A 22,540-nucleotide genomic window follows, 5' to 3' on the forward strand; every position below is an offset into this window, starting at 1 on the left:
GGGGAACCAAATTTTTTGTGAGAGAAGGAAGTTGAAGTAACTGGTGAGAAGGGAATTTGAAAGTATAGCTAATTTTGAAACTAGTGGCCCATTCATTGAAAGAAGATTCAGTGGGAGAATCTTTGAACCTAGAGATATTTGGGAAATAGAGGCAATGTACAAAACATATGGCAAAGAGGGATTAAGTGGAAATTTGGGGCTTCTCATGATGACTTGAATAAAAAAGGAAATCAAGATATGATGAGATTAGACTTTAGGGTCTCTTATGCATATGTATTCATTTATATAATAAAAAGGGTTATATTTTTCAGGGTTTCCTGATAACACAGATCTTATTCTCTGGGAAGAAAACTCAGTTGCAGTCCAAATGCAGGACATTTATTACTTTGTCCTTTGGGACTCAAATTTGTGGAAATGAAAAGAAAAGAACCAGAATTGGGCAGAGAGAAAATCTGGCTGTGATTCAGACCATCAAAACCCTCAGCTGAGTCCACTGTAGCGGACTGAGTTGGATGATTGACACATCAGAGTAGTCCAGAGTTGGGAGAGGGCAAGGGCTTTATGTTCATTCCTTGGTCAGTCATTACATGTGGCTGTTCTGAGAAGGGGAACTGGTTTGACAGGTTGCTGTGTTCAGTCATGACAATAACTGAACTGGGCTGACAGGTGAGGGCTGCCTCCTGGCAGTCTTTCCTGAAGGTACAGGAGGAAGTCGTTAGTACAGAAGGGAGATCTAGGTGGTGACTCACAGAACCCGGCACAACTAATTTCAATGTGCAATGCCCTAGCACTTCTCTTGAGTGTGATAAGAAAAAGAAAAGAGAAGAGAAGTGGAAGAAAAGGTCCTTAGGATGTGTGAAGCCATGTAAGTAAATGTAAAAATTATTTAGCTGCTCTCTCAATCAAATGATTCTGAGGTTTGCATGATAGAGAAGTAGTTCTTATGGTAAGTCTTTTATTGAGCTATCTATTATCATTTTATTGGGGGAAAATAAAGGTTGATAAGAAGTAAAAATACAATTCAACAACCTCACTTTGTAGTGATATTTTCACCACGTTTAGATAAATTAGCTAAATACTGACTTTGAGTTTAATATTAATTTCACACACCTCTCTGCCTTAAATTATACATTAACCTATGTTTCTTTATTTTTTATTTCATTTTTATTTCACTTTTTTCTGACTTATAGAAAGCTATTTGTTCATTGGAATTTCTATCTGCTTTTACAATAACTATTATTATTATTATTATTGTTTATTACATGGACAGGCACCGGGAATCGAACCCGGGTCCTCTGGCATGGCAGACAAGCATTCTTGCCTGCTGAGCCACCATGGCCCTCCCAATAACTATTATTTTGCAGTGCTAAACAAAATGCAACTGAAAGCTCTCTTTAAGGTTGATAATTATGCTAATGAAACCCAGATTGTAATTTATGATAGAATTATGATCCAAATCCCACTTTACATTTACACATTAGGATTCATGTATTTGACAAAATACAAAAACATTTCTGGATATCCTGGGCATTATGTTAGTTAAGGTTTGCAATTGACACTAGACTTAGTTTGTGATTGTACATGTTTCCTAAAGAACTAGAACATAAAATTCAGGAAGATGGATCAGAATTTTTTAATTGCTCTAAATTCTTGAAAAACATGCTTTTTAATTTCATCTTTCCTCTCCAAAGAAAATAACATTAAAATGGCATTTGAAATTTAAACTTATTCCTGAATTGCTTGAAAATATCCAGAATAAAATAACATCCATTTTAGTTAGTTTCAAATTATCTAGGGAAGGTGTTAATATAAAGCAAAATGAAGTTTTCATTTGCAGTGAAGCACTCATCTATCAAAGTGAATTAACTTTTCAGCTAAACAAGTACCCTTTAATCAACGATGTCTTCTGAACATCTGTCCAAGTTGGCTGGTTATACCGCCAAGTTGGCTGGTTTTATCCCTGCCTACAATTGAGATAGCAAGCTCATAAAAAAGGGATCCTGCGGCTGTGTTCCAGAAGCTCCTCTTTCTGGGTTCAGCCTCCCACACCCACCCCGCTATAATTCCACTTACTCTATGTTGGTCCTTTTTCCTGGCTAGTACACACAGAGAGTTTGCCAGTTAGGCTCAAGCCCTTGGACTCACCATAGTTGTCAAATTTTTGTCTTCTTTAATTTGCCCCAGGTGCAAATCTTTCCTACAATATGTCCCATCTTTTGGATAAAACTCATTTATTCATTACACATATATTCAATACTAGTAATAATCTATAACTTGAGATTCAATAGCCCTTACTATCAAAGAGATTAAAGGCCATATAGGAGACATAAATGTAAATAGAAAAATAAAATTAAGTGAAGAATGCTTTGGGGCAAAAAGGACATTTGATTAAATACAATTTATTCTTATAATCTGGGTTTTTCCACTTTAAAATGTGGCTCAGTCACATCCTTTAATCTTGATAAAACTATTGAAGTCCTTCTCAGAGGTACAATTAGGTTTAGAGGAAAAGTATGACAGAGTAATGAATGCTTTCTGACCACATTACCTTCCTTTTTCCCTTTTAGTCATTTGATCAAAATGGGCTTAAAAAACAGTCTTATTAAACAGTAACATGCTTCTCTTTCTGAGCAGTAATCAGCTGAGCTGGAATGATAACGTTGGAAGATGCATTTTTTTCTCTTGTTCACCAGTTTATCCTTGGTCCTTCACAAAATTCCTGGCACTGAGGAGTTGCTTAATAATTAAGTTGTGAAGATAAAAATAAACAAATAAAACAAATTAATGAATAAATGACCAGAAGACTGTTTTTACTTCAGAATAGCCACATCTATACTTCTCATCTGTAATATCTTTCCATTTGGAACTGCTGATTTAAAGCAAATAAGTATTTCAAGATGTTATTAATGGCTCTTTGATAGTGCCTTCCAAAGCTTCTGAAATGAATAAAGGTTGAATAATAATTCAATTAATTTAAAGATAAGACCATACCTGTTATTCTATGACTGATTCAATTCCATCTCAGTTATGTTGCCAAAAAGACAGGTATAGAAGTCTCAGCATCACTGAATAGCAAAATGCCAATGATATTAATTGTGCACAATATTTAAATACATCTCTATATTTTAAGAAATGAGATATTTTGTTATCAAGATCAGTAAATTCATTTTCATATTAAAAATAAATTTTCCAAAATACCTATAATTTTGTTTTGTTTTTTCAGAAAAATAAAATTAAATCCATATGTAAAACTAGAGTATGCCCTCTACCTGGTACACACCATGCTTCGATCCAAGTCTAGAGGTCTCTCCACCTCCTGTATAACTGCACCTAGTACCTAGACAAGACAGCAGAAAATGGCTCAACCATGAATCCTCTATATATGTTGGATAAATCCAACATATCACTGAAGTTTTCAGAAAATCAGAGTGGGGCTATAGACACCATGCAATGAATGACTTCATTAATTAGCAAATAAATATGGCACAGGCCTTTTTTTTCCTAAAAATTGAAAATGAAAGTTGTAGCATATTCAAAAACCAAAGTCCCTAAAGAAAGTCAGTCCCTAAGGCACTTTCACTGCATCAAGCAAAATGAAAATAAGGAACACAGTTGAATACAATGATGCAGGACCAGTTTGGTTAAATTAAATGTTTGGGACCTACTATGAGACTAATGGGAGGCAAACAAAAGATTTTACAAGGCAAGCAGATGATGTGTTCTTGCAAAGTCCCACTGAGTTAAGTAATAGAAAATCAAGAAGACAGAGACTAAATTGAAGTGAAGAGGTGAATGTAAAACTTAAATATGCAAAAGCAAATGCTAAGAGAAATAGAGAGGTTTTAGACAAGACCAGAAGAATGGAAGTGCTATGATTGTGTATCTCTAAATTTTAGAGCAAAATGAGAACGCTTCTGACATCAACCTCTGAGACAGGTGACAGTATGTAGAGATAGAATAATTTCTGTCAGGTTATGGGAATAATGGTGTGGCAATAAATTGCTCCTGATGGTGGTTCTTCTCAGTTGAGTTTTAAGTCCACAGGTCCTAACTCTGGACAGCAAATTTAAAATAAAAACCTTTTCCATTTACTTTTTATTTATTTGTTTTTCTTACCTATACAGTTTTCTGAAATCATACTGTTGCTATGATCTATAATTGGCATATATGTTAAGCATTGTCAACATTGTTTTTGCTTGGAGGACACTTTTATTAATAGAAATTAGGATGGGTTTTATTGTCCAGTATCTTGATGAAGTCCTTTAAAGGTCCCTGTTGTAGTTTGCTAGCTGCTGGAATACAATATACCAGAAACAGAATGGCTTTTAAAAGGGGGAATTTATTAAATTGCTAATTTACAGTTCAAGGCCATAAAAATGTCCCAATTAAACCAAGTCTATAAAAATGTCCAAATTAAGGCACCAGCAGAGATTACCTTCCCTCAAGAAAGGCCAATGAAGTCCTGGGTTTCTCTCTCACTGGAAAGGAACATGGTGAACATGACAATATCTACTAGCTTTCTTTCCAGGTCTCTTGCTTCATGACGCTCCCCCAGGGGAGTATTCCTTCTTCATTCCATAGGTCTCTGGTGGCATGGGTTCTCTGCTTTGTGGTTCTGCTGTTCTCAAGCTTTCTTCAAAACGCTTCCTCTTGTAAAGGATTCCAGTAAACTAATCAAGACCCACCTGGAGGGTGGAGTTTGAATAGAGGGTGGAGTCAATCCCTCTATTCAAAAGTTCATACCCACAGTTGGGTGAGGCATAGTCTATGGAGATAACTTATTCAAACTTCCAACCTACATTTTTGAACAGGGATTAAGTGAAACGGTTGCTCCCAAAAGATTGATGAGGATTAAACTTGGCTTTTCTAGGGTACATTGTCCTTCCAAACCAGCGTAGTTTCCTTGCTCTTTCCACATTTTCTCTAGGAGAGGTTATGACAGGGGATAGTCTAAGACAATGGGAGAACACAGAGCACAATTTAAACTCTTAACAGAATTCTAAACAAATTAAGAGAATTTTCTTAATATCCAGGCATCTGAGTTTCTCAATAAAATATTTTGATAGTTAGCTGAAAATTACAGAGTCAAAAAAATTAGTCATATTATCTAAAAAGTAAATAATTAATTTGCTGCTTTCTAAATTACACCAGATCGTTTAGAAATCTAGTCACAGGCAAAGATAACTTCTTTTCTCTTTCGTAACTTACATTTCTCTTGTATACCTGTCAAATGTGTCCCTTAAAAATAGACTTATAATCCTCTGCAGCACAAAGTGACGTTTCGTGAGGAAGTAATGTCTGCAGATGCTCTAGTTGTCAGAGCTACTTTCAAAAGGTGTATTCTAGGTGTCATTCGCTGGCATTAACTTATGTTGTGATATTTTCTGCATGTTGACCTCATAACCTGCTTGATATGCAGAACGCTTTTGGTCTGTCTTCAAAATTTGTTGCCTTAGAATGCCCTTGTCTTGTGTTCTCTCACTTCATACAGTGTTGGAGAGGTAGGTTCATAATTCTTGTTGATAGGCTCTCTAAATTTCTTGATAGGCTCTATGAATTTGGATGCTCGTTCTCTCATTTTTTACGATGTCAGTCCTTCCCACTGGTGAATGGCTAAACTCACCTACGCTTACCCATTCTCAAGAGCCACAAAAACCATATTTGAATAAGTATGCTCATTTGAATTAATGAATGGAATTGCCTAATTTTTTTCTGTAAAAATTTGAAATCTACTTTTATTGATAAGAATTATGATTATCCAGTACTAAAAAAAAAAGTGAAAGACGTATTTCTAAGTTATATTCTAGTTTATTTGCTTTTTTTTTTAATGCAGAATTCTGATTTCTTTAATAACATTTAGGACAATATTTATAAAAGATCTAACTAGAATAAGAGGTCAAATTTACAAAAAGTTAGACCATATATCATAAAAGTTAAAGGATTTGAATTGTGTAAGTAACATCACATTTAGCTGTTGTAACACAGGCAAATACTGTAAATATACAAACACATAAAGAAAATGCATAACATCCACTTATGTGTTACTCATGTTTCCTTAGGAAGTGGACAGATCTAAGCAATGAAATAACAGTAATACGATAGAAGCACTTGTGAGTATAGAATCCTTACTTACATTTATTTATACTTTTATTTTTTTCTTTCTATGTTCAAGATACTATGTTGGTTAACTAAGAAGAAAAAGTTGCTACCCACCAAAAGCTGACTTTTTATAAATTGAATTAAAATAAAAATATCATACCATCCTTAATCTTTAAAGACATAGTCTCTGCGCTTTGATAAATTGAGCATCTTTGGTGCATGTTGGGCTGGGCCATGTGAATGTAAATTTGATTATTTAGAAAATTTTGCAATGCCAGTAGTTCTACAATGCCCACATTGTAACATTGAAAGAAATCCTAAAAAGCCATTTTAGGATTTCTTTCAATACTAAACTATTTGACTTGGTTTCTCCCTTTAAAAGCCAGGTAAAACAAGAAGGTAATCCACTGTCAGTGCAGAAAGAAATACAGGTACTGACTGTGGTCAAGCCATTTTAATGATGAAGCACCTAGTGGATATTTTTTATCCCTACCTTTTGTGTGTGCTTAGCTCTATAATCCTCACTGCCTCTTCTCTCCTTCTTCCCTCTTTTCTTTCTTCCTCTCTTCTTCATCTGCCTTCCTTTCCTCCTCCCTCCTACTTCTCCTTCCTTCTTCTTCTCCTTCTCCTCTCTCTCTCTCTCTCCCCCCCCCCTCTCTCTCTCTCTCTCTCTTTCTTCTTTGCTTTACAGCACTGTGACTTGTATTACTGAGGCAGTACTGCTTATTTATTCATGCATACGAATCCCTAAAGTAACCTGCACCACATTTTATTTTGATAAATGGACTAATCTGTCTTGGTTTGTTAAAGCTGCTAGAAAGCAATATAACAAAAATAGAACAGTTTTTAAAAAAGCAATTTATTAATTTGCAAGGTCGCACTTCTAAAGCCCTAAACATGTTCAAATGAAGACATCCTAGAGAAAGATCCCTTGATTCAAGAAAGGCCAGTGTGTGGAGAACACCTGTGTCAGCTGGGGAGGCACATGGCTGACATCTGCTGGTCCTTTGGCTTCTGATTTCTACCAGCTTCCCCTGCATTTCAGGGGCATTTTCTTTCGGCATCTCCAAGCGTCTGGTTCTGACGGTGGCTCGGTTACTTCTGTCTGCGCTGAAGTTTTTCAAAAATAGTTCCCTCTTAAAGAATTCCAGTAAATGACCCACCCTAAATGGGAGGAGAAACATCTCCATGAAAACCACCTAATCAAAATGTCCCAACCACAATTGGGTGGGTCATGTCTCCATGGAAACAACTTAATCAAGGATCTCACCCTGCAATATTGACTCAGGATTAAAGAATATAGAGTTTTTTGGGTACACAACGGCTTCAGACCAACACAGTATCCTATTTTTTCAGAAACATTTAACTAAAACACTATGCATTAAAATGCATATTTGATTAGACATTGGCACAGCAAAAAATAATGGAGCATTTCAGAAAATTTTTGCCAACAGGAGTTTTAGTCCCAATTTATTTTTAGTGGACTTCACTCAAATACAATTAATCCTGTTATATTTTCCAATCAAGTATAATGAATTCATAGGAATTTCTTCTAAAGAAGTTTCATCTGTTTGATCAATATACCTATTGATCTATCTGTGCATTTACATATACAAACAGGATAATATAGATAGAAAGAAGCAAGCTTATCTCTTATTCTTTATTAGTTAGACAAGATCAGTGATATTTGAACAGAATGTAGTAAAATTTCACTCAAGCTAATGCATTTTATTTCAAAGTGAAAAGGAAACTTCTGATTTCATCTCTGACATTTCAAGTGCTTGGAGTCCCCACACCTATCCTAGCAACAAGAAAAAAGCTGAACAAACTAAAAACTGAAGAATTTTCTTTTACCCTTCAGGAAACTGAAGTTTCAGGGCCAACTGCCAGCCAAAAGCCTGGAGCGACAGGCAAAGTTAAAGCAACAAAGCTTAGGTCAGTTCATCTGGGGAAAAAATTGCTGGAGCCATAAACTGGAAAAAAGCACTTCAATTGTAATTTTGATGGACTGCTGGAGGCTGAGCATGACTAGCTTAACAGCAAGCAACTTCTCAAGACCAGGCTTACCTTATCAGGAGTCCCCACCCGGAACCCCACCTGATTCTCAAGTGAAGAGGCAAGGAAAATTGTCTTGTGTCTTTGGTAGGGGAAGAGCTAAAGTAACCATTTTGAAATAGCCCAGTGCATTCTCCAGAAGAAAGGCCTGTTCTCCAGTGAAAATAACTTTAGTACAGCCTTAGCTGGCATAAGCAGAGGGGCAATCACCAACTAAAGCTCTCTCCAGGCTTTCTATCCTACCTAACGTAGAGAGAAAAACATACAGGTAAGAAACACTTGTGAAAGTCACAGCTGGGGATGTGGGCCAACTAAAACACCAAGATTTTTAACATGAAATTACAGAATACTTTACTTCTCCACATATTACCACTACATCAACAGGTCTGCTGTATAATAGCAGTGGATGACAGCCAATAGAGCTGAAAGGCTCATATTCTATTTTAAAGAGTTCTTAGAAAAATCAAAATACAGCAGGAGAGGTAAAAATGAGGGCAGTAGAAGAATTTGAAGTCCTCCACACCTACAGCAAACCTTAACCACAATGCCACTCCTAGCCAGAATAACCTAAAACCTCTCATTTAAGGCCTCTTTCCTCTGTTCTTTTACCAAGCTTATCAAGTCCAACTTTCAACAAAAAATTGGCAAGGGATAATAAAGCCAAGGGAAAATGAAAGATGAGACAACAAAGCAAGCATCAGACCCAGACTCAAGTTTTAGAAATTTTTAGAAAGTAAATTTAAAATAACTATCATTAATATGTTTAAAATGTTATATAGAAAGAATTTTCCTTACCCAAAGTGAGGTCTGGCCTTTGGCCTAAAGTCCTGGGAGGTGATTTTTGAGTCCTTGAAATATCCAGCCTGATAAAAACGTCTTGGTAAGATTTATGTGATTTATGGTGGGGTTTTGGGTCCAACAGTACCAGCTTATCTTCTAGGAGGGTTAGAGACTAAAACTCAGTGAGCAGTTAAATGTGTCAGACACCAAGGCTTGGATAACCTTCTCTTGTTGACAATACTCTGTGCATATGATTCTGCCTTTTGCATCTTTTTATGTGCCTTATTTTAATTTTCCTATTTTGCTGTGATAAAATTTAACCATGATAGTTATAACAGCTTTTTATTACAACATTAAAAAAGCTATTATTATGATCCACCACATCAAGATACAAATGAAGAAAAATCATGACCATGTTGATTATGCATAAAAGACAATTCAATTTTAACATGAGGAAAACTCACAGCAAACTAAAAATGGTATGGGGAGGGGGGCTTCCTGACTTCTTAAATGAGTTCATAGAACAAAAAAGCTAGTATCATATCTAAGGGAGAGAGTACGTGCTGTCTCCCTAATATTAGGGCATAGCAGACATGTCCCATTTAACACTTTCCATATCACAGTGGAAATCCTAGTTAGTGCAATAAGGTAATAAAAGGAAATAAAAGATCTACAAATTAATAAGGGAGAAATAAAACTGTCTTTTTTCACAGACGATGTGATTATTAATGTAGAAAGTCCCAAATTGAAAAAATCTCTTGGAAATAAGAAGAAATTATATCAAGGTTGCAGGACATTTACCAAAGTAAATAGCTTTCCTTTCTACCAGCAATTAACAATTGGAACTTGAAATTAAAAACACAATGCCATTTATGTTACCCCCCAAAATAATGGAATACTTAGGTATAAAATCTAAAAATATATGCACAAGGTAAATACGCAGAAAAATTCTGATGAGCAAAATCAAACATCTACAGAAATGGAGGGATATTTTGTGTTCATGGATTGGAAGACACACTATTATTAACATGTTTCCAAATTGATCTCTAGATTCAACTCAATACTAACCAAAACCAAGAAACTGTTTTATAGATATTGACAAACAGATTTTTATATTTACATGGAAAGGCAAAATACTCATTGTGCTGGTTTGAAAGGAAGTATGCCCCCTAAGAAAAGCCATGTTTTGATATAAATCCCATTTCATAAAGGTAGAATAATTCCCTATTCAATACTGTATATTTGAAGCTGTAATGAGATCATCTCCCTGGTTGATGTGATTTAATCAAGAATGGTTGTTAAACTGGATTAGAGGATGACATGTCTCCACCATTTGAGTGGGTCTTGATTAGTTTCTGAAGTACTATAAAAGAGGAAACATTTCAGAGAATGACAGACTCATAGAGAGCAGAGAATGCAGCAGAACACGAAGTAGAGAGTCCACCAGCCAGCAACCTTTGGAGATGAAGAAGGAAAACGCCTCCCAGGGAGCTTCTTGAAACTGGAAGCCAGGAGAGAAAGCTAGCAGATGACACTGTGTTTGCCATGCGCCCTTCTAGCTGAGAGAGAAGCCCTGACTGTGTTCACCATGTGCCTTCTCACTTGAGAGAGAGACACTGAACTTCATCGGCCTTCTTGAACCAAGGTCTCTTTCCCTAGGTGCCTTAGATTGGATATTTCTATAGACTTGTTTAAATTGGGACATTTTCTCGGCCTTAGAACTGTAAACTAGCAACTCATTAAATTCCCCTTGTTAAAAGTCATTCCATTTCTGGTATACTGCATTCTGGTGGCTCGCAAACTAGAACACTCATAATATCTAACACACTTCTGAAGAAGAACAAAGCCAGAACATTGACACTAAGTGACTTCAAGTTCACTATAAAGATACAGTGATCAAAACAGTTTGATATTGATGAAAGAACAGACAAATAGATCAAAGAGACACAATAGATAATCCAAAATAAGACCTTCAAGAATATAGTCAATTGACCTTTAGCAAAGGGGCAAAAGCAATTCAATAGAGAAAGAATAGTCTTTCAACAAATGACATGGGAATGGTTTGCCATCCATATGCTAAAAAATAAACCCAGGGGACAATATGGCAGCACAGTGAGGTGTGGAATTTAGTTTATCCTCTGGAGTAGCTAGTAAATAGCCAGGAACTGTATGGAGCAATTGCTGGGGGGGGGGGGGGCATCAGTGACCGGATGTACAGTGTACACCAGTCTCGAATGGGTAGAATGACTGAGATCTCACTCAGAAATGTAACTCTCAAGCTGTAGAGGCCAGTGCCCCTACCAATGGGCATGGTGGATTGGTTCCCTGAGGGAAAAGGAAACAGACATTACCAGTAGCAAGGGCTCAGTTCAACCATGTTCCAATTGGGGAATAAATTAACAAATTCTGGCTACTGAAAACAGGCTCTGAGCACAGATAAACCTGGAGCAAGCATTAAAGGTACCAGTAGTTTTCATTCCAGCAGAGACTTGGCAAGGCTGATGGGGGAAATCAAAGCAAACTGAAGCAAGAGCTTTTAGAGTTGGGTACCACAAAATACTGGAAATGTCCAGACCCCAAGAAAAGGCGACACATAGAGGCTGGGGATATGTAGAGCTACATACCAATTTACGTTCTTGATTGGCAAACCCGGGGAGTGGGAGTCCCACCCTGAAAATACTTTTTTTTAATTATTTTTTTACTTCTTGACAGCTCATTGGCTAGAAATGCAAGCACTCTCAGGCTCCAGCACTGCCCCAGACAAGGGTGGAATTAAGGCATGTCTGAGAGACAAAGTAACTAGTCAGGTGAAAAGGGTTAATTCCCTAAAAGGCATATCTTCTCCAAGAAAGCAGGGGCAGGGCCCAGCTCAAGTGGAGTCCCTCCTCCAGGGAAACTAGGTCCTAGGGGCTGGAAAACAGAAGCAATCAAAGCCTGCCTATTACCTCAGCTTCTGGCTCAACCACACCACTGGTAGGGAGAGGCTGCTAAAATTAAAAGCACTGCATCACTTTACATCATTGGGGAGCTGTGGGTGGGCAAACATCACATGCTGAGCAGGTTAGGGAAAGCACAGAGTCTAAAGGCTTCATAGGAAAGTCATACCATATTCTGGGGCTCATCCTCAGGGTAAAATGATGCTGGTTACTCTCTCCTCCTAAGTCATGGTCTGTCTGGTCTGGGAAAATCTGACTGGGGCCAATAATATCTGAGAAGACCTTCCTCAATGAAAGGGTCCATGAAGGCAGGGTAAGAATCAGAGAAGCAAGAAGTAAAAAATTCTGATCAGTTAAGCAGAAACTATACTAGAAATCTAGAATAAGTTGAACTGAATGTGAAAGAACATATAGAGAACAAAGAAATCCAGCAAAAAAATCATAGGTAAAAAATTGAAAACAACCTCCAGAATAAATTAATTAAGGAAATCAAATGTCTAGATGCCAGCAAAAAATAATGAGTCATACTAAGAAACATGATTATATGGCCCTAGTGATAGGAAGAAACCAACACTTCAACTGAGATACAAAAGTTAAATCAACTACTTAGGGTGTTAGAATAGACATGAAAAATCTCATCAAAAACAAATCAACGAGTTGAGGGAGGATATGAGGATATAAAGAAAACATTGGATGAACATAAAGAAGGTACTCAAAAGTCTGAAAAAACAAATCACAGAACTTGTGGGAATGAAAGACAATAGAAGAGATGAAAAAATGGAGACCTACAACAATAGACATGAAGGGGCAGAAGAAAGGATTAGTGAACTAGAGAAAAGGACATCTGAAATCCTACACACAGAAGACAATATAGGGAAAAGAATGGAAAAATATAAGCGAGGTTTCAGGGAATTGAATCACAACATGAAGCACATACATATATGTGTTATGAGTGTTCCAGAAGGGGAAGAGGAGGGTAAAGGGTAGAAAGACTAATGGAGGATATAATCACTGAAAAGTTCTCTTCTCTTATGAAAGACATGAAATTATAGATCCAATAATTGCAGCAAAGACCAAAATTAACAGACTCAAATAAACCTACTCCGAGACATTTATTAATCAATTGTCAAATGTCAAATAACAAAGAGAGAATCTTGAAAGCAGCAAGAGAAAAGCAATCCATCTCATACAAGGGAAGCTCAATAAAACTGTGTGGGTTTCTCAACAGTAACCATAATGGTGAGAAGACAGTGGTATATTAGGTTTAAGATTTTGAAAGAGCAAAACTGCTAACCAAGAATTCTATATCCAGAAAAGATGTCCTTCAAAAAAGAAGGGGACGTTAAAATATTTTCAGACAAGCAGTCACTGAGAAAATTCGTGATTAAGTGACTGGCTCCATGACAAATACTAAAGGAAGCACTACAGGCAGAGAGGAAAAGACAGGAGAGAGGGCTTGGTAAGAGTGTCAAAATGAAGACTATCAGTAAAGGTAGAAAGAGAAAAAAAATAGATAATGCAACTAATTCAATAGGCTAAGCCCTCAATCTTGGGGTTTGCCCCTATGAAATGTATTCCTGGGAAGGAGGAACCAAGCCTACTTACAGTTATGCCTAAGAATCACGCCCAGATAACCTCTTTTGTTGCTCAGATGTGGCCTCTCTCTCACTAGGCCAATTTGGCATGTGAACTCATTGCCCTCCCCACTATGTGAGACATGACTTCCAAAGGTGTAAATCCCCCTGGCACCATGGGACAGGAATCCTGAGATGAGCTGGGACCTGGCATCATGGAATCAATAAACCTCTTGACCAAAAGGGGGAAGATAGAAGTGAGACAAAATAAAGTTTCAGTGGCTGAGAGATTTCAAACAGTTGAGAGGTTATCCTGGAGGTTACTCTTATGCATTATATAGATATCCCTTTTTAGTTTGTGGTGTATTGGAGTGGCTGGAGGGAAGTTCCTGATACTGTTGAACTGTGTTACAGTAGCCTGGATTCTTGAAGATGATTGTATAACTAAATAGATTTTACAATGTGAGACGTCTGATATGAAAACCTTGTGTCTGATGCTCCTTTTATCCAGGGTATAGACAGATGAGTAAAAACAAAGACAAAAAAAAATAAATAATATGGAGGGGGGGTATTAAGGGCAAAAAAATAGTCAATGAGAGTGTGGGATAAAGGGTAAGGGGTAGGAGATATATGAGTTCTTTTCTTTTTTCTTTTTCTTTCTTTTTCTGGAATGATGCAAATGTTCTAAAAACAATCGTGGTGATGAATACACAACTAAGTGACGACATTGTGAACCCTTGATTATATACTATTTTATAGAGTGGATTTGTGTGAAGATTTCTCAATAAAAATATTTTTAAAATAAGTAAATCTAGACAGAGCACTTATACTTTTCACAATAGCTAACAAAATGGATCATAACCTCAATTTGAAACTATAAAACCTCTAAAAGAAAATGTAGTTGACAATTTAGATAACCTTTGGTTTGCCAAAAGCCAAAGAAAAACCCTGGTAAGCAAAAAAAAATTTCTTTTAAGATACAGCACTAAAGCACAATCTATGAAAGAAAAGTTTGATAGGTTCAGCATTATTGGAATTAAAAATTTCCACTCTGATTGGGAGAAAATATTTGTAAAACATATAACTAAGAATGGACTTACACCCAAAATATATGAAGACCTCTTAAAATTCAACACTTCGAAAACAAACAACCCAACTAAAAATTGGGCAAAGGATCTGAACAAACACTGTACAGATATTTAGAGACATCACTATGAACTCTTGTTTAGCTTGGTAAAGGTATAGATGGCTACATATAAGAACATTGATAGATAGAAATAGAGATAGAGAAATATGTGCATATGCAAGGTTTTGTATACTCACACATACTGCTTTAATCTGTCAGATGAAAGTGCATAAAGCAATAATATATCAATAACAAAGAGCATACCTAGTGTCCATTTTGGTTTCCAACAACAATCTCCAATAAAAGGTATCATGGCTCCTGGGACATATGGCTAATTCTAGGACTCAGGCAGAAAATATACAAGATGAACCTGGAATATCTTATAGTACCAAAAATTTTAAAGAAAGTTCACCCAGAAACAAAATCCTACAGTGATGGGCTTATGTGAAAAGGACATTAGAGCAATTGGAAGAGTTTTCAATGACCAAAGCTGAAAACTTTGAACAACAAACTAGAGAAGTATTTCATTGTAATCAAGGTATGAAATTAATATCTACTAGTCCATACATATTTAAATAAATTATTGAATAAATCAATAAATGGAGAAGAGGCAAAGCACACAAAATAATTTATGAAGAACCTTTTCCTTTAAGGGGTAGAAACATAAATCCTCACTACTTGAGTATGGGTCAGATTTACTGATTTCCTTCCAATGATTACAGCATGAAAAGCAGGAATAAAAGGATAACTTTACAGTAGAAAAGCCTGCCGAACACTTTCTCAGTTAAGTGGATTAAATTCAATATCAACAATGAAAGTCTTGTTGGTAATATGTACCTTAATGTGGTGTGGTAAAATTGTACTTTTTTCCCTCCCTAAGACCCACAACCTCAGTCTAATTATGAGAAAAATCATTAGAAAAATCCCAATTGTGGGACATTCAACAAAATACCTGACCAGTACTTCTCAAAACTCTGAAGGTCATCGAAAGCAAGGAAAATCCTAGATATTGTCACAGCCAACAGGAGTTTAAACAGACATGACATGCAAATGCAATCTATCTTGGAAGGGACCCTGGAATATAAAAAGACAGATAAAATCCAAGGAAATCTGAATAAGCTATGGGTTTAAATAATTATATTATGTCAATATTCGTTCAGCAATTGTAACATATATATCATGCTCATATATGATATCAGTATTAGTGGCACCTTTGTGAGGGGATTTATGGGAAATCTCTTAACTACCTTCTCAATTTTTTCTGTAAATTTAAAACTATTCTAAAAAATAATTTGACAAAAATAAAATTTTATAATAAAAACAAATAAATTGTTCAACTGAGTAATCCATTCAGCTCTGAAAAAATCATGAGAGACATTTTAATCATACTTTGTCACTTACATCTTTGTAATCCAGCCGTCTTTAATATTTTTCATAGGGACGCATAAACTTTTGAATATCATTGAAGTACTCACCTCTTTATATTTGCAGGATAATCTTCATTTAAGAAATATACCACATAAACTTGCTATCTATCTCCATGTTATGACAACGGGAAGACCATGATCTCCTTGACAGAAGTATATTGGAATTAAGAGTTGACACACTGGAATCAGATCACCTTATTTTCAATCCCTGCCTCATTACTTATTTCTGGGACTTTTTCCTCTTTACATCTCAGTTTCCTTATTATAAAGCGTGCAAAATGATAGAATCTAATCTATAAGATGGTGGAAAGCATTATTTGAACTAATTCATATAATGTATGTAAACTAATGCCTGAAACATGGTGCTGGAAAATATTACCTACATTACAATTGAAAGTAAAGATCTTATTTCAAGCATCCGCAATACTAGTGCCTACAATGTCTGGAACATGGTAGGTGTTGAGTCTATGCTGCTTGAAAGACTAACACATCATAGAGTGGAAAATGCACATTAAATTCTAACACACTCATAGAAGAGGTGTCACGTGCAAAGCACAGATCCTTAACTAAAGGAAAGATATTTTATACTTTTCTTGATGTTTATCTAAAGTATTTGGGACCTTTGACTGCTTTGTGCCTCTGATTAATTCTACATAGCAGTTCAACTAAAAGAGCCACAGGCAACCTCTCTGGAAATTATATGGATGGTGACATTTATGTAAATCCAACTAACTTGAAAAATATAAGACTATTTATTGGATATGGCTTGGATTTTTTTTACCTTAGAAATTAAATATATAACATCCTAAAATATTTAGACATTAAATACCCTTACCTGACCTTAAATACTGAATTATCTTTATCATCTTTCTAGAAAAAGTATCATTTTTACAATTAAAATGTCATGAGTTTATATGATTGTAAGTAAACCTAATTACCTTGAATAATTACAAGCAGACCTAACCACCTGAATAAATTGATCAAATAATTGATTATCTCTAGGAGAATAAATGGATATAAATTTTTTGAATAAGAGTGTGGTAATTTTATCCAGGGGCACTAAACACCTACTCTCTGTTATTGAGCTTTTTATTACCCACTAACAACACATCTGGTTAATTCATCTTGTGCCAGGCCACTGAAAAGCCTTCAAGTTCATTGATATGAGTGGCTCCCAAATGTTTTACATCCAGATAAATGAGATCTGCTTTCTTTATCTCTATTGTTTTTTAATTGACAGCTTGAGAACTACATGATATCCAAATTCTCAGATCAGCTGGAAAGTTTTCTTTTTAAGCTAACTTCTTTTTGAATTAAAAAAATAACAATAAATAAAATAAATTTTATAGTCTGCCTAAGATATTTGGTGAATGAAAGCATTAAACCCAGATTCGTATTTTGAAATTGGACATTGTATCTGGGTGTCCAAGGAAGAGACTAATACTTCACCTGCTGTGACATAAGCCAATTAGAAATGGAAGTTGAAGAAATAGCGAGGGATGAGATTGAGGAAAGGGTTGGTCCTTATTTTCTGGACAGGACACCAGAAGGCAGGGGAGCAAAGTAAATTATTATAGTATGATTAAATTATGTGCTCATAAATGATCCAATGTAATAGTAGGTGAGAAAGAAAAGTAGTGTTTCGGGTATAAAAGATGTTCAAATCGTGTGAATCATATAATGAAAACCTTGTTCCTCAAAATCAACTTAACCTTAGCTAGCTATATTCTGGAAGTAATATGGGGTAAGAATGACAACAAGAATTTCACCTTCTGATGGATGAAAATATATAATATGTCAAGGATAAGCCAAGAAGAAGATAAATCCAAAAAGATAAATCCGTGTACTGTTTTGAAGTTGTTATGTATCCCACAAAAAGCTATGTTCCTTTAATTTAGTCCTGTGAGGACAGACCTACTGTGGGCGGAACATTTTGATTAGGTTGTTTCAATTGAGGTGTCACCCACCCAAACACGGCGGGTCTTAATCCCTTACAGGACCCCTTTATGAGAGGAGTAAAGGCAGAAACACCCAGAGAGTTTAGAGAGAGAAGTGTCCCTGCAGAAGCAAACAAGGACCCACAGAAGCTGAAAGAGCCAGTGAAGTCAGGACCTGAAAACAGAAAACCTAGGAGACAAGAACCAGCAGATACCGCCCTCCCATCACTACCACCATGTGCCTTGCTACCTGACAGAGAAACCCCAGATGCCAACGGCCTGTCTTCAGAGAAGGTATCCTCTTATTGATACTTTAATTGGGACATTTTCATGGCCTTCGAACTGAAAATTTGTAAACTAATAAATCCCCCTAGTAAAAGCCAACCCATTTCTTTTTTTTTTTTTTAAAGGAAAGACAGAGAGAAGGAAGGAAGGAAGGAAGAAAGGGAAACATCTTTAAACATTTTCTTGTATTCTGTTTCTCCGTTTTTGTTACATGGGCTGGGGCCGGGAATCGAACCGAGGTCCTCCGGCATAGCAGGCAAGCACTTTGCCCGCTGAGCCACCGCGGCCCACCCCCCAACCCATTTCTGATAAAGCTGCATTCTGGCAGCTTTAGCAAATTGAGACAATCAGGAACTAGAGGAAATCTCTTCACTTGAGAAGAGTTAAAAACAGAAATCCAATTAGTGTACTATAAACTGAGTACACTTGACAAAGTACAGAAGTTTGCTCTCATAAAAGGAAAAGTTCAGTTTACTATAAAAAAGCATCCTTTATAGCAGAAAGCTCATAACAAATGGGAACGCATTCCCCTCAACTAAATTTTAGGAGTGATGAAATCTGTATAAGAAAATACCATAATTTTCTTTATAAAGCCATCTAAAGGAAAATTTGAAATCATGAATGCTATTCCCATTAAGTTAAAAATATCGTAGAAAAACATGCATTAATTTTGAAATCTCACCTTTAAAAACTGTCATCACTAACTTTATTGGATATAAATAACTTTATTCCAGTTAAGAGAATGTTGCCAAAATTAAGGGTTATCACTTCTCTTATAAAAATAAGTTCTGAATTAATGTTTCATTGAGATTATTTTGAACCCAGGCTACTTCTTTTATACTTTTGCAATTTTTTTTTTTTGGTATCTGTCTTCTCTTTTCTATGATAACTACTTCTTTTCTAGTCCCACAATTTATTTTTATGCAGAAAGGAGGGAGAAGGACCAAAATCCTTCCAGTCAAAATTTTAGCTTTATTATTCATGAATGAATAACCTGTGTCTATGCCCTTTTGCATATATCTACTTGGCCCAAACAGGGCATCATGGCAATAGTTCTAGTTTGCTAGCTGCTGTAATGCAATATATCAGAAACAGAATGACTTCTAGAAAGGGAAATTTAATAAGTTGTAAGTTAACTGTTTTTAGGCCATGGAAATGTCCCAATTAAAGCAAGTCTATAGAAATGTCCAATCTAAGGCATCCAGGGGAAGATACCTTGATTCATGAAGGCCTATGAAGGAAATTAAGTGAGGTCATACTGGAGAAGGGTGGGCCCTTAATCCAATATGACTGATGTTCCTTATAAGAGGAATTTTGGGTACAAAGAGGGAGAAGGGAGAATGCCATGGATTGCCTGGAAGCCAGAGGAAGCATGGAACAGACTCCATCATGCATACTTCAAATGAAGCATGGTCCTGCTGACACCTTGAATTCAGACCTCTTACCTCCAGAACTGTGAGACAATATTTTTTTCTTATTTTAAGTCACCCAAATTTGTGATACTTTGTTACAGCAGCCCTAGAAAACCAAAACACCTGACCGTCACTAATTGGAAGAGTAGATGGAGGCAGTTGTAAATAAAATTCTAACATAGGCTTTAAGACTCTCACATCCTGGCATACAAACCCTGTATAAACTCCTCCCAGGATGGGATGAATCTGTGAATATCATGTGATAGTAATTCTCTTGTTTTTTTTTTTGTTGTTGTTTGTTTTTTCTGTGAGAATCTACAGTAACAGCATGCAGAACTATTCTCCTGCTGGCTTTGAAGGTATAAGTTCCAATGTCAGGAGAACACCTGAAGACAGCTATGGAGTTAAGAGTGACCCCAACCAAAACCAATGATGAACAGGGAAACTCAAATTATAACCAAGTGAGTTTTTTCAACAAACTGATTGAGCTTGGAAATGTATCCTGAGCCCTGGGTGAGAATGCAGCCTGGCCAGGACCTTGATTTCAGCCTTGTGAACCCTGAGTAGATAACCCATCTGGACTGACTTATAGAAACACTGGTATAATAAAACATTGTTGTTTAAGCTGCTAAGTGTGTTACGAAACAATAGATTTCTAATGAAGGAATTGAGTAAATGGAGACATTGCTTCACCAAATGAAATTGCTTTTTCAGAAAGAGAAAAGAATAGATACTGGGAAGAAAATACCTGTGTCTTTAAAATGTTTTGGTCATCTCATTGGTCAAATCACTAGAAAGTTTTGAACTTTCCTTTCATTTTTAAATGGTTACTAATGTCTGACACTGTACTATGTTTTGCTCTTCATTTTTTTCTAGTGTATCTTATTCTTCTTCCAAAATTTTACTATAGCACACCTTGGATTTTCTTTAATGCCATGATATTTTCCATTTCTCCTAATTGTTTGGCTCCATTTGCCTGTTTTCCAAATGGAAATAATAATTTCAAGTAATGTAGTGAGTTGGATGGATGGACAGATGAATGGAAGAATGGATAATTGGTGATTAATGAAACAAATATACTTATGCTGTAGACCTATGATAAAATAGCCAAGCCCAAAGTTAATCACATGGGTAAATAGGTTCAGCATAAGGAATATTATAAGGGATTAAACAGCTTTGTTCATATTATAGCTTTTTCATAATTTCAATAATAATATACTGGAATGATTGGTATAAAACAGCTTTAGAAGAAGCTTTGAGCTATCCTTGTTCTCTCCTTATGAACTTCAGTGGGCAAGCTATTGTCACTGAAGCCAAATGGGAATGTCTGCACCTCTTAAGGAGAAAATGCAGTTGGAATTCATGTAGGGGGTGATGTAGGGCACCACCAATTTAATTAGTTTAATCAATTGAGTCTTGCTGAATGCGCCTAGTACGTGGGGTTAATCACATGTCAGTGGGAAAGCATAAGACACATATGCAGGTACAGCCCTCAGCCAGTGGGAGAGAGCCTGAGCTGTGCGCGCTGGGTAGCAGAGCCAGTGAAGCATTCAGCCATTGAATTTCTGGTTATTTAAATGACTCAGATTCTACTGTGGACAAATTAGCCATGCAAACGTCTTTTGCTAACTTTCCTTAAATGAATGCATTATTTCATGGGTCCCCCCAGCCCCCCAGATTTCTGAATTTTAATTTCTTCATTTTTCTTATAAGAAAAAAAGGGATTCTTGTTGACCCCCGGAGGGATATTAATTAGTACCTGTTAACTGAAATTTAATTTCTCCATATCACCAAATAGAGGATAATACATTTTTTAAAGTATGGAAACTACTGGATTTCCAAAGCATTTGCTCAAGCCTGTCTTACAAGATACCAATTTTGGCAAATATGAGAGCTTCTTTATGTTCCAAAAATCATGTCATTAAAAATTTTATGGTTAATCAGACAGTCTCTTAATAATAATTTATGGCTCCTCATGTCCATGAGACTAATAACCATAAAGCTGACCAACTTCCGAACAGTTGTTGGATATACATACTAACACAGAGAGGCAAACATTGAGAAATTAATCAGAGAAAATCACTCATTCTGGAATAGGTAAAAATTTTGCAACTAAATGTGTATCATCCTTAATATGAATATGAAATAATTATTATACTTGAGAGCTTGAGGGAAATCTTGAAAATCTTCATTGGCACTGGGGTATAGATTCTGTCAACCTTCGCTTGTGACAAAGTATTGGGTTTCATTTCTGAACAATTGTGTCAAAGATAGAGCACTAATTGGAAATAAAGCTTGTGATGATAAGTGTCAGACTCAAGTAACCTTCATTTCAGCTCATAATAAAGAAAGGCTGTTGACCATAATTAGATAGAAGGATTGTGTTTACTGAATATGATACAGTACCCTCCGAATATTTCTCATTTTGTCATACACAGAGAGTAAAGATTTTATAGCTAAATGATGAACTTTTGCACTTGAAATTAGGATTGGTTCAGGTTTATTTTCCAATATGAATGTATGTACATATGTATCTATCCATGAATAATCTATCTATCTAATTTATCAACTGTAGATATTAAATCTAATCATCAACAACTTCCTATTATTTCTCCCTCTATGTACTTCCTTTTCTCCATGAAGTTATGTGGCATCATGTGATTGACTATGGGCAACAAAATGTGAACAGAAGTAAGTTGTGTCACTTCTGAAAGAAAGTATGTAACTGCTGGTACTTTGTTTTTCCACCTCCCTTTCCCTGCTACTTCACCTGGACAGGTCATATATTATAGTCAATTTAGTTACAGTATGGTAGAACTTCCATCAGCTGGATCTCTGACTTACAACTGAGAAAGCTGTTACCCTGGACATTTTCCAAGTCCACAAAGACTTTAAGTTACTGAAAAATA

At 36.0% G+C, this 22,540-nt stretch overlaps 1 long non-coding RNA gene across 3 annotated transcripts in view; it reads left to right on the forward strand.

The window, feature by feature from the left end:
* The first annotated feature begins 640 nt into the window (after nucleotides 1-640).
* The window catches only part of LOC143679324 (uncharacterized), a 31,204-nt gene continuing 9,304 nt past the window's right edge, over nucleotides 641-22,540 (forward strand). The window contains exons 1-3 of one of the 3 annotated variants that reach the window (XR_013173653.1): nucleotides 641-865; nucleotides 16,062-16,449; nucleotides 19,944-20,092. This is a non-coding gene — a long non-coding RNA (uncharacterized LOC143679324). Of the gene's footprint in view, nucleotides 866-16,061; nucleotides 16,450-19,943; nucleotides 20,299-22,540 lie in introns of those variants that run through there. The other 2 variants (XR_013173652.1, XR_013173654.1) reach the window with 2 other exon arrangements.

This window comes from Tamandua tetradactyla, chromosome 4 (genome assembly GCF_023851605.1).
Source record: "Tamandua tetradactyla isolate mTamTet1 chromosome 4, mTamTet1.pri, whole genome shotgun sequence".
NCBI lineage: Eukaryota > Metazoa > Chordata > Mammalia > Pilosa > Myrmecophagidae > Tamandua > Tamandua tetradactyla.